Source organism: Vidua macroura, chromosome 12 (genome assembly GCF_024509145.1).
Source record: "Vidua macroura isolate BioBank_ID:100142 chromosome 12, ASM2450914v1, whole genome shotgun sequence".
In the NCBI taxonomy this organism is placed as follows: domain Eukaryota; kingdom Metazoa; phylum Chordata; class Aves; order Passeriformes; family Viduidae; genus Vidua; species Vidua macroura.
Window position 1 is genome coordinate 1,632,896 of NC_071582.1, and position 13,723 is coordinate 1,646,618.

General features: G+C 44.8%; 1 protein-coding gene and 1 long non-coding RNA gene across 4 annotated transcripts in view; one reads left to right on the forward strand and one right to left on the reverse strand.

Annotated features, from left to right (window-relative positions):
• Positions 1-13,723, reverse strand: part of PEAK1 (pseudopodium enriched atypical kinase 1) — a 108,736-nt gene that overhangs the window by 43,277 nt on the left and 51,736 nt on the right. The window lies entirely within an intron of this gene.
• LOC128813267 (uncharacterized) lies at positions 542-4,192 on the forward strand. The gene is made up of 4 exons (XR_008438980.1): positions 542-672; positions 2,751-3,008; positions 3,166-3,236; positions 3,930-4,192. It is a non-coding gene; the product is annotated as an uncharacterized LOC128813267 (long non-coding RNA).

A 13,723-nucleotide genomic window follows, 5' to 3' on the forward strand; every position in this document is an offset into this window, starting at 1 on the left:
GGAATGTGCTCAATTTACTCCATGAGAGAAGAAATACCCTGCATTTCCACAGACAGATGTTTATACCTATCAAGTGTGTAAACCACTCTAATTCTTAGCCAGTGCTGAAGGAGGAGCAAGGGGAGGCAGGAAGGAGGAGCAGGCTGCTGCAGGCAGGAAATCCCTGCCCTCGCTGCCCATCTGCTCTGGGGCAGCAGGAGCAGCCACCTAAACACCAGAGGTGGCTCATCCCAGAGCCCCGGGCTGGAGCCCAGCCTGGCACGGCCCTGCAGCGGCTCCTGCCCGGCCGGCCCGGCCCACACCCGCTGCTAATGAAGCAGGTGCTAATGAAGCAGGTGCTAATGAAGGGGCTGCTGATCATACCTGGGAACGCCTGCGCTCACTCCCGCAGCACGACACAGCAGGAAACAACAAAGCTGGAGCACAGCAAACGAGCTCTAGCAAAGGAAAGAGAAAGAAAATCACCACCAACATTCAATTCTCTTTCTTTGCTTCTTCTTTACAGATAGAAATGTTTTCCTAAAGGACCTGATTGCCAGACGCAAATTTCGCTACTTGTGCTTGACAGAATCCTGAGAATGCGAAGCCTTTTGTAGCCAGAAAAAGCACAATGTGAATTTTCTACTCTTGTACTGCTGAGATGACTCAATACCAGTCTACAGGGGTCTGAAGGTAAAAGCAGAATCACACTCATCTGAATTCCTTGCCTTTCAAACGAGATTTTTATGACAAGAATACTTTATTAGCAAACTGGGCTGCTACAAGCCCACACCAGAAACCACACCAAGCTCAGGGCAATTACCTTTTGTCACTGCCATTCCGAGTGAAATGGGACAGGCTGCTATTACCAGCTCTCTTGGAGGGTCTTGAGGGAGGTTTATTCCTGCCCTGTGCAACACTGTGGCATTTGGAAGTATATTGTTTATAACAAGAACCAGCGTGGGACTACAGCAGCAGCAAAGCTCTGCCCCTGCTCCCTCTGAGCTCCTGGGCTCAGTCTCCAGGAGTGGCCAGGAGACACCACCACATTCCCCTGCCGGAGGGAACTGCTCAGGGACACAGCCCAGGCTGCCCTGCTGCCACTTCCTGCACACGGAGGGCAAGGTCACGCCAGGTGTCCCCAGGATGGTCACACAGGAGGCTCCACGCTCCCTGCACTGCTCAACCCTGCAATTCCTACAGAAAAAAAAACCAGCTATGGCAGATTTCAAAGTTCTGGGCTCAACCTTGGCTTAATTAGTGGTGGTGGCATATGTTCTGAGATGGTTACATAAACAGGGATGGCATCCCAACCCGTGGCCAAGGGGTTGCCACGGTAACCGTGACAGCCATCAACGCTGCCTTACTCATCGCTTTCAGCAGCACTTCTGCTTCTACTTTGCTATTTTCAAATACAAATAGGAATAAAGGGAGCTCTCTGCCCTTCTCTGGAAATGAAGCTGCCCACACCTGTAACCCCCAGTGCCACTTGTGCCCTGTTAGCAGCACCCCTGGGCGCTGCTCTGCAAAGGTCCCACGCTGGGGACAAACACCAGCACAAGGCTTCCACTGCTGCAGCAATCCCTGCACACCTGGAGGCCAGGCACTGTCCTCTGTTATCAGTAATGATGTGCTCATGCCTTCCACGAGCTTCTGAGCAGCTTCACTTTTCTCAGTGCAATCAGGCAAGCCTGGCCTAAAATCTTTTATTCCCAGTTTACAGCTGTACATTATAAATAAAACGTATTTCCTCCATATTTTTTCCCTGTGTAGCCAGTGCATATCTCTGCTTTCAAATCTCCTGCTCTCCCTATTTACATTTTCTTTCAGACTGCTCATAAAAACCCCTGACTAATTTTAGGACAAAGATTAATACATAGCATCCTGCTCAGTAGCACCTCCTACCTACAGCCAGTTTCAGACTTGTCACTTATAGCCAGTCCTAACCCACAGAACATTCATAACACTCCACTTTCATCATTTTGGTTTCTCAGTATCAACATAGAAAAATGAAATTAAAATGTACTAGATTTAAAAGTTAATTTAGCCTTTTGTATACTTGTTAACCAAGTTATCTATTTATACCTCACTAAAATTCAGCATCTGCAAAGAAGATATACAGAGGCACAAGGAAGACAGGAAACATGGTTTTTCAAATACAAGGAATTTGTGCTTTATTTTAAAGCTGTTTTAAAAAGCAAGCCTTTTGTTTGCAATAGTACCCAGCAGTTATTTGACAGAAAAACCAGTCTCAGTAATGTGAATAAAGATTAAATGCTAAATTTTTTGGATTTCAGTGATTTGCAGAAATATTTTTTGGCATAACCAGAAAATGAGTCACTACTAATTTCACCTTCTATGACTGTTTCAAGTACAAATCATTTCTCATCTGACAATCACTCAGCTTTTAAAGCCAGCTGTTTTATAAAGCTTTTTGTTGAAACCTGGTATGTGAACAGGGATCCCAAAGCCTTAATTTTGAGAGAAATTGCAGTATGTCAAACTCAATAAAGGCAGAAGACTTGTTTGGATGCCAGAATTCTGTATGTAAAAAAAAAAATATAAAAAAATCAAAAAAGGTGAAGTTAATAATAGGAGATTTATCAGCTGCCTGGATACAGGTGTAGGATTGGCTTCTTGATTGCTTCATACAGCAGAGCTGAGAAGCTGAAGCAGATCTGCTCTGTGCTGTGCAGGTCTTCAAAATACATGTTCATACAGAAATTTTTGCTACATCAAAATACTTATTTCTTCTTTCTTTCTTTCTTTAGAGAGCAAAGTACTTTCCTTACTTCCATATGGTACTGCAGGAACAGGAAGAGTAAAGTGGAGAGACAGTGGCTGTAAGGAGCAGCCCTGCACAACTTCTGTTCACCCGTGGCTGTGCCAAAGCAAGGCTTGGGCTTTGGGTGGGTTCCAGGAGGAGCTCCTGCCCTGCCAGGACACACTGCAGCCCCAGGCAGTGCCACAGCCAGGCAGCCCCAGCTCCCTGCACTGCTGCTCCAGCCCAGAGCTCTTCCAAGGCCCAGGTAACCCAGGGCATTTACCAAAAGGACGGGCTCCCAATGCTAATTAGCTCAGGAGATAGACTGGAGCCTCTGTCTCTAATGCCCCATGTTAAATCTCTTCTCTCCACATAAAGCCTGGGACATTAACCATGTCTTATTTTCCCATTTTTCTTTTCAGGGAGCCTGGATGGATTGTAATGCACATGGATAGACTGAAATGCTCAGCAGATGATTTTGCTTAAATCTCAAGTAAGACAAATGTGAGGAGATCTTCAATCACTGCCCTGGGATGTGTGGGCGATGTATTCCATTTCACAAGGAACAGCATTTGGAAAAATTCCACTTTCACTCCTCAGCCACTGTACTCTTTTAATTACTTGCTAAACTTGTAGCAAGAAGAATGGGGAAGGAAAAGGGCAGAGGAGACTTCCCAGAGATAATGAGATGGCTGCCTGCTGAAGTGAGGCAGCAGCATCATGAATGGCCGAGCTGAAGGAGGAGCAGGCAGATCCCTCACCTCCCCTCCGTGGCAGCAATTCCAGCAGTCACTGCTCTGCAGTCAGACACCGAGCTCTAGCAGCAAGATCCCTGCTTGAGTCAAGGCCTTTGGCTCACAGGGCAGGATGGAAGATTTCAGTTTGAGGCTCTGTAGTAGTAATAAAATAAATTCTGCCTCAAAAGTCCACAAACCTTTAATATGCCAGGAACCAGAGACAAATGAAAGTCTCTAAAGGTCCCTGGGATTTTACCACTTGCTGTGCCTATGCATTCCCTGGTGCACACTTCATTTTTACTAAAAATTCAGTGCAAAGAAATAAATTAGGAAGAGCTGTCATACTATTATTTTTTAAGTCTAATTTCAATATTCCCTATGAAAAATGTGATATGAAAACTCTTGTAGATATTATTATCCAAGGACTACAGGTTTTTTAATCTGTTTAGGTGGATTTGATGAGCTGCTCCACACCAATGTGGACAATACCTTTGTTTCCTTGTCGATGCAAACTTGGGAGCATTTTCCCAAGATCCTGAATTATGCCTGCTGCTAAACTCCAAGAGTTCTCAGGTGAGCACGTACTTTTCTTACAGAGGTAACCAAGTTCTGACATGCTCAGAGGTCATGCATCAAGTTCAAAAGTTTTGCACAAGTAAAGCACAACTGAGAGCATTATTGTCTTTCAAAATTATTATTGTAATATCTAGTGATAAATGTAATGCCACAAGTGTACAGCTTTAATTGAAATGTAAACTAAACTGTTTGGTGATAGTCTCCTTCAATTGTCCTTTGCTAATGATGAAAATAATTCCAATAATTACTGTGCCCAAAACATCTGGGAAGGAGATCAAAATCACTGTCTGAAAATTAAGTACAGTAGTAGTTCAGGGGTTAAAGTCACATAAATGGTGCCTTCTTTAAAAATACACCTCTATAGTTTGCATACTGCTGTAGCAGAGAAGTATAAATTAGACATATTTATAAACACAGACACAAAAGTGAAGAAATCACAAGTATCAGATCCTTGGGATATTCTGGTATCTTCAGACTGAGATCTACAGAAGACACACACATCCCAGGCAGAAAGCTAAAGTAAATGTGATCAGAGAAAAAGGGACTTAAAACTGAGAAAATATGATTACAAACCAGAAATATTATACTATTAATGAATTCCAGGGAGAATTAACTTAGCCAGCTGATCCAGGGAAAGATGTGACAGTGGGCATTGTTTAAAGCCCACCCCACAGAAAGCAGCCTGTCAGAACCCAGTGGGAGGGTGTGGAACACCCAGGCAGCCCCTGCTGGAGCAGATCCACGGGAGGTCCCAGGCTCTGCCCACAGCCCTGGGGTGATTCCCACTCTGATTTGGGGTGATTCCCACTCTGATTTGGGGTGATTCCCACTCTGTCCTCGAGTGGGTCTGCTGGACCAGCCCCGGCACAGGGGGCACTTCAGCAGCACATCACACAGACCGACACGTGCTGTGCCAAGCTCCAACAGGGAACTTCCAATCCACGTCATGCACTCCAGCTTCTAAAAAACACTGCAAGTCTTCAATTCATGTAGTAACCTTGTGGACATGAGAACATGCAATTTATGGCAAATATTTTATAAGGGAGAAGGGGAGAGGTTACAACAGGATTATGAGCAAGGACTTCCAAACCCAGTTCTAAAATTATCTTCAGCTTTAGCAAATCACAACTCTAACCCCCTCTCCTTTTTGCTTATTCCTAAAGCCTTTCTTCTTTCTCCTCTGTGCTTAATCTGATCTAAATTCTTTCAGGATGTCAAGGGGAAAAATCTGCTATTAAGAGCTACTAGTTTCCATTTGCTTTTTAGAAGTGGGTGTGTGACAACACTCTGAGGCATTACACAGGCAATTAGGTATGCACAGGATGCCCTACTCCAGAGAGACAATATGCAGAGAAGTGGAGGCTAAAGCACTTCTGCATTAACAGGAGGACCCTCCAAGTGCTTTGCACAGTGTGCTCCAGGGCCACTCAATTGTCCCACAGTGTCAGTCTTCCAAGCAGAAGACATTTCACTTTGTTTCTTCCCAGGCCAAAGTATCAACGCAGGAATCAGGTATTTATCCAATGCCAGTAACAAGATTTCTACCTAGCAATTTTCTGCAACTTAAATGTAAATGATGCATGAAAAATGCGTTCTTATGAGATATTAAACACAAGCCAAGTGCTTTAACAGAAAAGTAGGAAACACCCCAATGATCTCTGTGTTTTGTCATCATCAATGACTGCAGCCCCAAGGAGCCTCCAGCTCCTGCCAACCCAGTAGCAAATAAGGACTCAGTGCAGCTTTGAAGAAATTATGGCACTTTCTTATGTGCATTCAGAAAGAGACAGCCATGAAGCATTGCCTCGCTAAATGTTATAAAAGTTCTTATAAATATTCATGTGCAGCATTTGTACTCTGAGTATTTAATCATTTCTTTACAAGAAAGGAACAGGATAGAAGGATAAGAGGAAGAAACTACTGTTTCTTCAATTCCAAAGAGATCAAGGTAACAGAAGAGGCAAACTTGTGCACAGGTGATCTATAAATTAGTCAGCACCAAACCTAGAAACCTACAAAAAAAGAGAGTTTTTCCAGGTAGATTTTCTTTTTTTCATTACATCTGAAGTTACACAAGAGCTTGCAGGTATTAACCTAATGATTTCTTCAATCATTTGAATTACTTGCATTTTGATCCTTTACATTTTTACATAATTTGCTTTTGAAAAAATAAGCATGACCAGTTGCTTCTGACATTTGTGTGAAGACAGATTCAGCTGGCTGCACTCTGCACTCCAAAGGCCATGGTGCCAGGTAACCCCAACAGCAGGGCAGCAGCAGTGCCTGGCTGGAGAGGCTTTGCACCACTGGGCACTCGATCCATCCCCTCTAGAACAGCAGGACTGAGAGCCCTGGCAGCACCCCGTGCAGGCACTGCCTGCCCAGCTCTGCCCATGGCACGCAGCCCTGGATCAGAGCCTCCCTCTCACAGCTGAAGTTTATCAATGCTGCTGAGAATTAATATAGATTTCTGTAACACGTGCTGACAATACAAAAGCCTGCTCACAAGTGGCTTGTGCACAAAAGAGAAAATACATTGCAAAACAGTTTTGATGTCAAATTATAAACCTAATAGAAAAGCCAAGAGATGTGGAACAGTAACACCTGAACTGCTCAGCAATCACCCAGCAGAGACAGCAGTCAGGGCTCCTGCCTTGCTGTGATGTGGCCTCCAAGCCAGAGCAGGAAAGCCCTGGACACTTTTCCCTCTCCTCCCACAGCGGGAGCAGCAGTTCTGCTGCAGACACACGTTACACCGAGGCTGTGGGTACCGGTGCCTCTGCAGACACCACCCTCTGGATGCAGCCCCCCAGCCAGGATGCTGCAGCTCGAGGTGAAAATAACAACCTCAGATGTTCATTACTGCAGGCCCAGCTCCTTCACACACACCTTGGCTGGCAAGCAGACCCAGTGCTGGCTGAACAGGCTGGGACAGCAGCAGTGACAGTGGAAGAAGCTTATTGCTGTGGTGCTTCTGGTTCCCTGTTGGATCAGGCAAGGCAGATTCCTGCCAGCTGTACCTGTCTGTGCTCTCAGGTGTATTGGACAAGTCTCCATGGAGTCACTCCAGGCCCATGCCATGTTTAGAATTACAAAGCAAAATGAAAAGCGGTGCTGCCTTTTGCTTCCCTCAGGAAAACTGCCTCTTGCAAATGGTTTTATCATTTTCATTATATCCTGTTTGATTTGCTTTACCATCTTGACTGGAACAATAGCTAAGACATAATAGAAAAAGATTTTTCCACAGGCTGGTTCTAATTACATTAAATCTCAAGTGAGATAGGACATTTAAATAAGAAACAACAACTGCAGAGTCTGAGATAATGACATACCGAGATACCAGGCTTTTTGAGAGTGCCATTAAAATGATGCATGAAGCATTACAGCTACTCCAATTGGGTTTCAACACGAAAGCCATTCCTTCTGTGGCACAGTGCTGCAGAGAGAGGTCAGCACTTACTGCACTCAATGTGCTACTCAACAATTAGGAACCATTAGCCCTTACGCTGAAGTTGCAACATAGACACAGGCTTAAGCTTCTGTATGAGCTGAGGCAGTTGGGAAGGCAGGGTCTCTGGGATGAATCACCTCATGAACCACAAAACAGAGAGGAGGAGCTTCTGAAGAGCTCCTGGATTTTGCTGCAAGTTGCACCTTTAACATTTTGTCATCATAACCGAATTCTCTTAATTTCCTGGAAAACGTACCTTTAGACTTTCTGGAAACCACTGAAATGCAGACATGCAAAATGGAGAGTGTGGCTGTGTGTCCTGCAAACGCAGTGCAGCCTGTCACAGTCCCACTGCTCGTTTGTCTAACCTTGGAGCCACTGCCCAGCTGTGCTGCCAGCACTGGGGCTTATGGGGTCCTGCAGCAAAGTCCCCTGCTGGAAATCAAACTGAGGAAAGGGAGCTGCTCTGGGGAGGAAAGGAGAAGGGTTGGCCTGAGGGGATCGAGGGCACCCTCAGCCAGGGGGCAGACAAGGCTGAGTGGGGTGGGAATGTTCTGCTGGAGGGCTCTGCAGAGGGACCAGGACAGGCCAGATCCATGTGCCAAGGCCAACTGTCTGAGATTCAGCAGGGTGAAGAGCTGGGTTCTGTCCTTGGCTCACAACTCCCTGCAGTGCTGCAGGCTGGGGCAGAGGGACTGGAAAGCTCCCCAGCAGAAAGGACCTGGGCACAGCTGAACACAAACCCAGGAGAAGGCTGATGGCAGCTGGGCTGTAGCAGCAATGCTGTGGCAGGGCACTGAGCATCCCCCCGTGCTGGGCACTGCTGAGGCCACACCTCAGATCCTGCGGGCAGTTTTGGGCTCCTCACAACAAGGAAGACACAGAGTGCAGGGGGGGTTAAGGTTGGAAATTAGGGAAAAATGTCTTCCCTGAAAGGGTTGTCCAGCCCTGGCAGAGGCTGCCCAGGGCAGTGGTGGAGTCACCATGCCTGGGGGATTAAAATGCTGTGTGGATGTGGCACTTGGGGACACGGGTCAGTGGTGGAGCTGGCAGTGCTGTGTCAGTGGTTGGACACAATGATCTTAAGGGTCTTTTTCAACCTTAACAATTCTCTGATTCTGTACTGGGGGAGAACAGTACACCAACTGCCCTTACTCCCAGCTCATCACTAGTGATGAATAATTAACATCAAGCCATGGCTAAGTGGCTCAGTGCTGTATGGCCAGAGCTGAGGCAGGTCTGTACTTACTGGCTATCAGTTTCTTACCCAGCCAGCTGGTTTTGCACAGCTGCCATAGGAACGTTTCAAGGAAATTAGCGAGATACTGAGGATTGAGAGACTTAGTTTCAGTCAGTAAACAGAATCTATGATTCTAAATTCTATACTCAGAGAATATAAACTTTCACAGAAGCAGGTCAGTAAGTAAAGCATTCTTGTTGAAGTAGCAAAACATTAATTCTCTGTTAATAGTCAAGTGCACAAAAGAAAATTTACAAAGTTTATCTCAGCACACAAAATAAAATTATTTTCTTGGGTGTATATTCCACACTTGAGCCTTGCCCCACTGAAGTGCTGTGACACACAGATTGTCTGTGCTCACCCAGTGCCAGGGCACTGCAGGGTGATGGCTCAGACACAGCTCAGTGCTTGCAGTCCTATGCAAGTGGCAAAAGCCTTTGCTAAATGCAGCTCAGGTACCTGCACAGCCACTGCTGGGGATGCCTGTCTGAACAGAGCCAGCCTGAACAGAAACACACATGCAACTATTACTGCTTGTGACAATATTTAATTTGCATTAAATAAAGAAGGAATTTAACTTGTACACCTTTCCCTGTCAACTACTGGTTTTGCTACCTTCCTTTAGGCCCTTATAAGACATTAGGAAGGCAGAATTAGATGGCCATGCTCACCTTCATGACACCTCTCAACAGCCCCAGCTTTCAAACTGCAGCAGCTGCACCTGTGGGTGGGGAGGAAGGGTGGATTTCTGTCAGGTCAGGGAGTGAAGGACATCAGCAGTGAGCACCAACACAGGAGGCTGCTGGGCCTCTGCCTCCCTCTGCTCCCCAGAAGTGCCAGGGGAGGTTTCAGCAGGTTCATGGCCTGAACAGATCCTGTCCTGAAGTCCTTGGGCTCACACTGACTGCCCTTTTTTCCCTCCCAGCTCCTGGCACAAACCTTCCACACTGGATCCCACTGAAATACCACCATGCAATTTTACATGCAAACTACACAAAAGGCTGTTTCTTCCCCAAGCAGAGGAATAATTTGAAAACCTGCCGGTGTTGCTCATGAGCTGGAATAGAGGCTGCACAGGTCATGATGACCTGAGAGCTGAAGGGAGCTGAGGAGTCTCTCCCCAGGCCAGGACATCCCTGGGTGCCAGTGCCAGCACTGCAGAGCTGAACTCAGCAGCACAAGGGCAAACCCCAGAGCCTGAAGTGCACCAAGGGGCTGGGATCTCTGGCACTGGCAGTGCTGCATCCCAGGGCACTGCCCCCACTGTCTGTCACACACACTCCTGATGTGCCATCCAACCTGCTTCCTGCACAGCCTGCTGCTCTCTCCTTAAGACCAGAATTTACAGGGCATATTTCAGCTTTTCTAAAACCCACTGTGCTTTCTAAAGATCCACCTTGTCTTCCAGGCAAGTGAAATAACACTTTCTGTCTATGGCTCCTGGGGGTTGTTTTCCCTTTTTATTTAAAAAAAAAAAAAATTATTTAGATCTTGCAATGCCTATTTCTCAGCCAGATTGTCATGGATGTTAATGAGATTTATCTGCACAGCCTCTCTCACTCTCTGCCCCCTTTCATTCTTTGACATACAAGTGCTTTTATGTTGCAGGAAATGAGGACAACAGAAAGCTGCAGATCCCATGAATGTAAAAATTGTCTTGAAGGCATGGAACAATCCAGCCCTAATTACAGCCAGCTGGAGCCTGCTCTCTTTGCACTGATACTTAGATAATTAACTGAATACTGACTGATGCAAGACTCAAGTATGTCACTACCACTCAGATATTCAAGGTTAATTTTTGTATCCATCACCAACATCAAGCTTAATGGGTATTATCAGCTAAACTCTTGAAAATCAGTAACACAGACTCATAGTCAGGACTATTTTTCCTTCAGTGAGCTTGGTGCCATCTTTCTTTAGCTGCAGAAGAAATGTCTTTTACATTAACAAGGCAAACTCATAAATTTTGATCCATTTAATACCTGTAAATTCACTCACTTAAAGCCTTAAATACACTGAAACCACAACACTGGTGTAATAAAATACACCCCAAACTGTTCCAGTGGGCATTACTGCAGTAATAACCTGTTTATTTCTCATAATATGGCATCTTTAAATTGGTGGGTGTGTGCATCCTCCTCGGTAAGCTTTATATGGATGCTGAAAGCAACCAGTTCTGTGCTGAAAAACAAATACCCTGATCTGACTGCCAGTGCATATATCTGAAACTATTACAGGAGGGGACAGCAGAGCTAGTGCTCAAGAAGCCTGAAATGTCTGCAAGTCAGAACTATTGATCACTTCTCCTCCTGCATGGAACAATACATGTTTAGATTGTGGGGTACCTGAACTGTGCTGTCAGCAAAAAAACTGAAAGAGGAAGTCAGTACCAACAGGAGAAAGTTGTCTTAGTTCCATTTTCAGCAGTGCTTTCCCTGGAAACAGGGATTTTGGGACAGATTCAATCCCTCTGACTGGTTTGCAGCTGCACTGATAGGAGAAAACAAGGTGTCACTACTTGCTATCAAGGGGTATTTTTATTCCTAGTTACTAATTCAAGAAATCACTGTGAAAAATTGGAAGTATTTTAACCTGGTAAAAATGTTCATAAGAACAGCAATACAGCACAGCAAAGCCACAGTAGAAAAGGAACAGAACTGATCAGTAATTGTTAGAGCTTGGGTAGGGCTGTGCAGCAGATAACCAGCATGCATCTCAGCAGCCTGCAGTGCTCTCCAAACATCTGGGTGGGGAGGCAGGAATCTAAAGAATCCGGAATAGGGATTCTTTTCATTTTGTATTTTATTTGTCCTCGCACCTTCTTATCTAGCAATGGAAAAATAAACAATCCCAGTTATGTTTGCACATGGTCGACCATACTCCTTCAGTAGGAAAAGTCTGAATTTTGTGAAATATCTTTGGAATGCCACTGTAATGTAAATCACAACGCACTGACACCACAGTGCAAGTTAAAGTGTAACCTGCAGTTTTCCCCAAGAGAATACACAGAATTTGTATCACCAGAAATGGAAAGCAACAGAACAAAAATAAAAGCTTAGCAAAAAAAGTAGGTTAACTGATATAGAGAATGATACATAACACAAGGCTGAAAAAGAAAGCAAGGCAGGTATTTTTGGAAATATTTTGAAGTCTCTTTAAAGCCCTGCCTATTTGCCTGTGAAGCATTTCTGCTTAAAATATAGATATGCTAATGTTCATGTTGAAGATAGCAATGATTGGGCTGCAAGAACTCCTCTTTGGAAGAGCAGAGGAAGAAAGACTGTGCACCATCAGCAGCTGGTTCTGAGTGCATTTTCAGATTTATCCTGGGGGGAGTTAAGGAATCACAGAATCATTAGGGGTGAAGGGGTGTCTGGAGGTCATCTAGTCCAGCTCCAGGAAAATGGATGTTTGAGAGGAAAAGTTACATTCTGGATAAATTGAAGAAACCTTTGGAATCTGAGAAGCCTCCAAAACTCCAATTATTTTGTGTTAAAGGGGGCGTAAGAAGTGTTGCTGCAGCAGCTCCCTGGATGAGGTGGCTGCTGTAGTACCCAAGGGCATCCAGCACTGCCCAGAACCTCGGGACAGTGGCACTACCTGCATTCCATGGAAATGGTTATTGCCTGCAGCACGTTCAAATGTGTTAATTGTCTTTTTCACCTAGAAGTTCATCCTTTTCTTAATTAGCAGGATCTGAACTGTATGCAGGTTTCTTTTTTTGGTTTGAGATTTTTTTTTTTTTTGTTTGGAAGAATGGGAATGTGTTTCTTGCCAAAGCCACATCACATAATAACAGACTAGAGAAAAATGAAAGGACCCAGTATGAAAAATACAATGCAATTATCACCAACTGAGCAGCTGATAAAAGAAATGACAGAGTAAAATACACAAGTTTCACATGATGGAAATTCAGGGAAAGTGAATTTGTTACAAATATTGGGCAAATGAAAAGAGGAGACCTCACCATAAGTGAGGCCTCTCACGTGCCAGCCACTACAAATTCCCTCCTCCTGCAATAAGCAATCTGCCATCCCATCACAAAAGGACCCCCAGCAGCAGAGCTGCTGGGATGGAACTTACAGTAGCATGGCCAAAATGAAGACCAGGAGCCCCACACAATTACAAGATAATTTTTCCATTTTGTCCTGTTTATTTGAAATTTCCAGCCATCACACCAGCATGAATTCAAGCAAACACAGCATCAGCTGCCTTCTATCAGCTAAACTGACAAGGACAGAATTTTTAACACACCTGTGATAGGCACATTTCAGAGATAAGTCTAAGTGAAAACAAAGACTACTGCAAGCGTGAAAAATCTGAACTGCCTTCTGGAAAGAAGTGCATATAAGGACATGGAATAAATATTATTAAGCTATTGTTGCTTAGTCTGTCAATGTTTCCATTTTGAATCAGCCTTCAGCTATTAAAACCTCAGCTGGAAAAGCCTGGTAGAACCTGACAAATGAACAAGCCAGGTCTCGGGAAGAAAAAAAAAGTAGTTTTTCCTTAACCTCAAACACATCCTGACTTCTGTGTTTTCAGCTTCTTTTGAGATAAATATCCTCAGTTTTGCATCTTTCTTTTGTACACGTGTAATTGCAGTTCAGATGTTTCCCTATCTGTTCCCTGATTTACCCTGAGAGGGAAGCAGCTGGCCTGTTCTGCAGGGGAGCACACCCAGCACAGTCCTCTGTGCCCAGAGCTTCTCCAAACTGCAAGCACACAGAAACTGATACAGCACTTGGAGTCTGGAAAACTGTTCAGGAATGCACAAAGGAAATGCACTACAGAAATGTAAGATCATTAAAAGAATGTTATTATGGTTATTATCCTAAAAATCCATCTAAGCCAGTAGCTCCTGCCTGTGCCTGCAGATACCTCGCTTTATCTGCAGCTCACATGGATCACAACAGGCTCCTCTTCAGTGCCAACATTTTCTGCTCCTTCCTTGTTCTATGTGCCAAGCCAAAGAG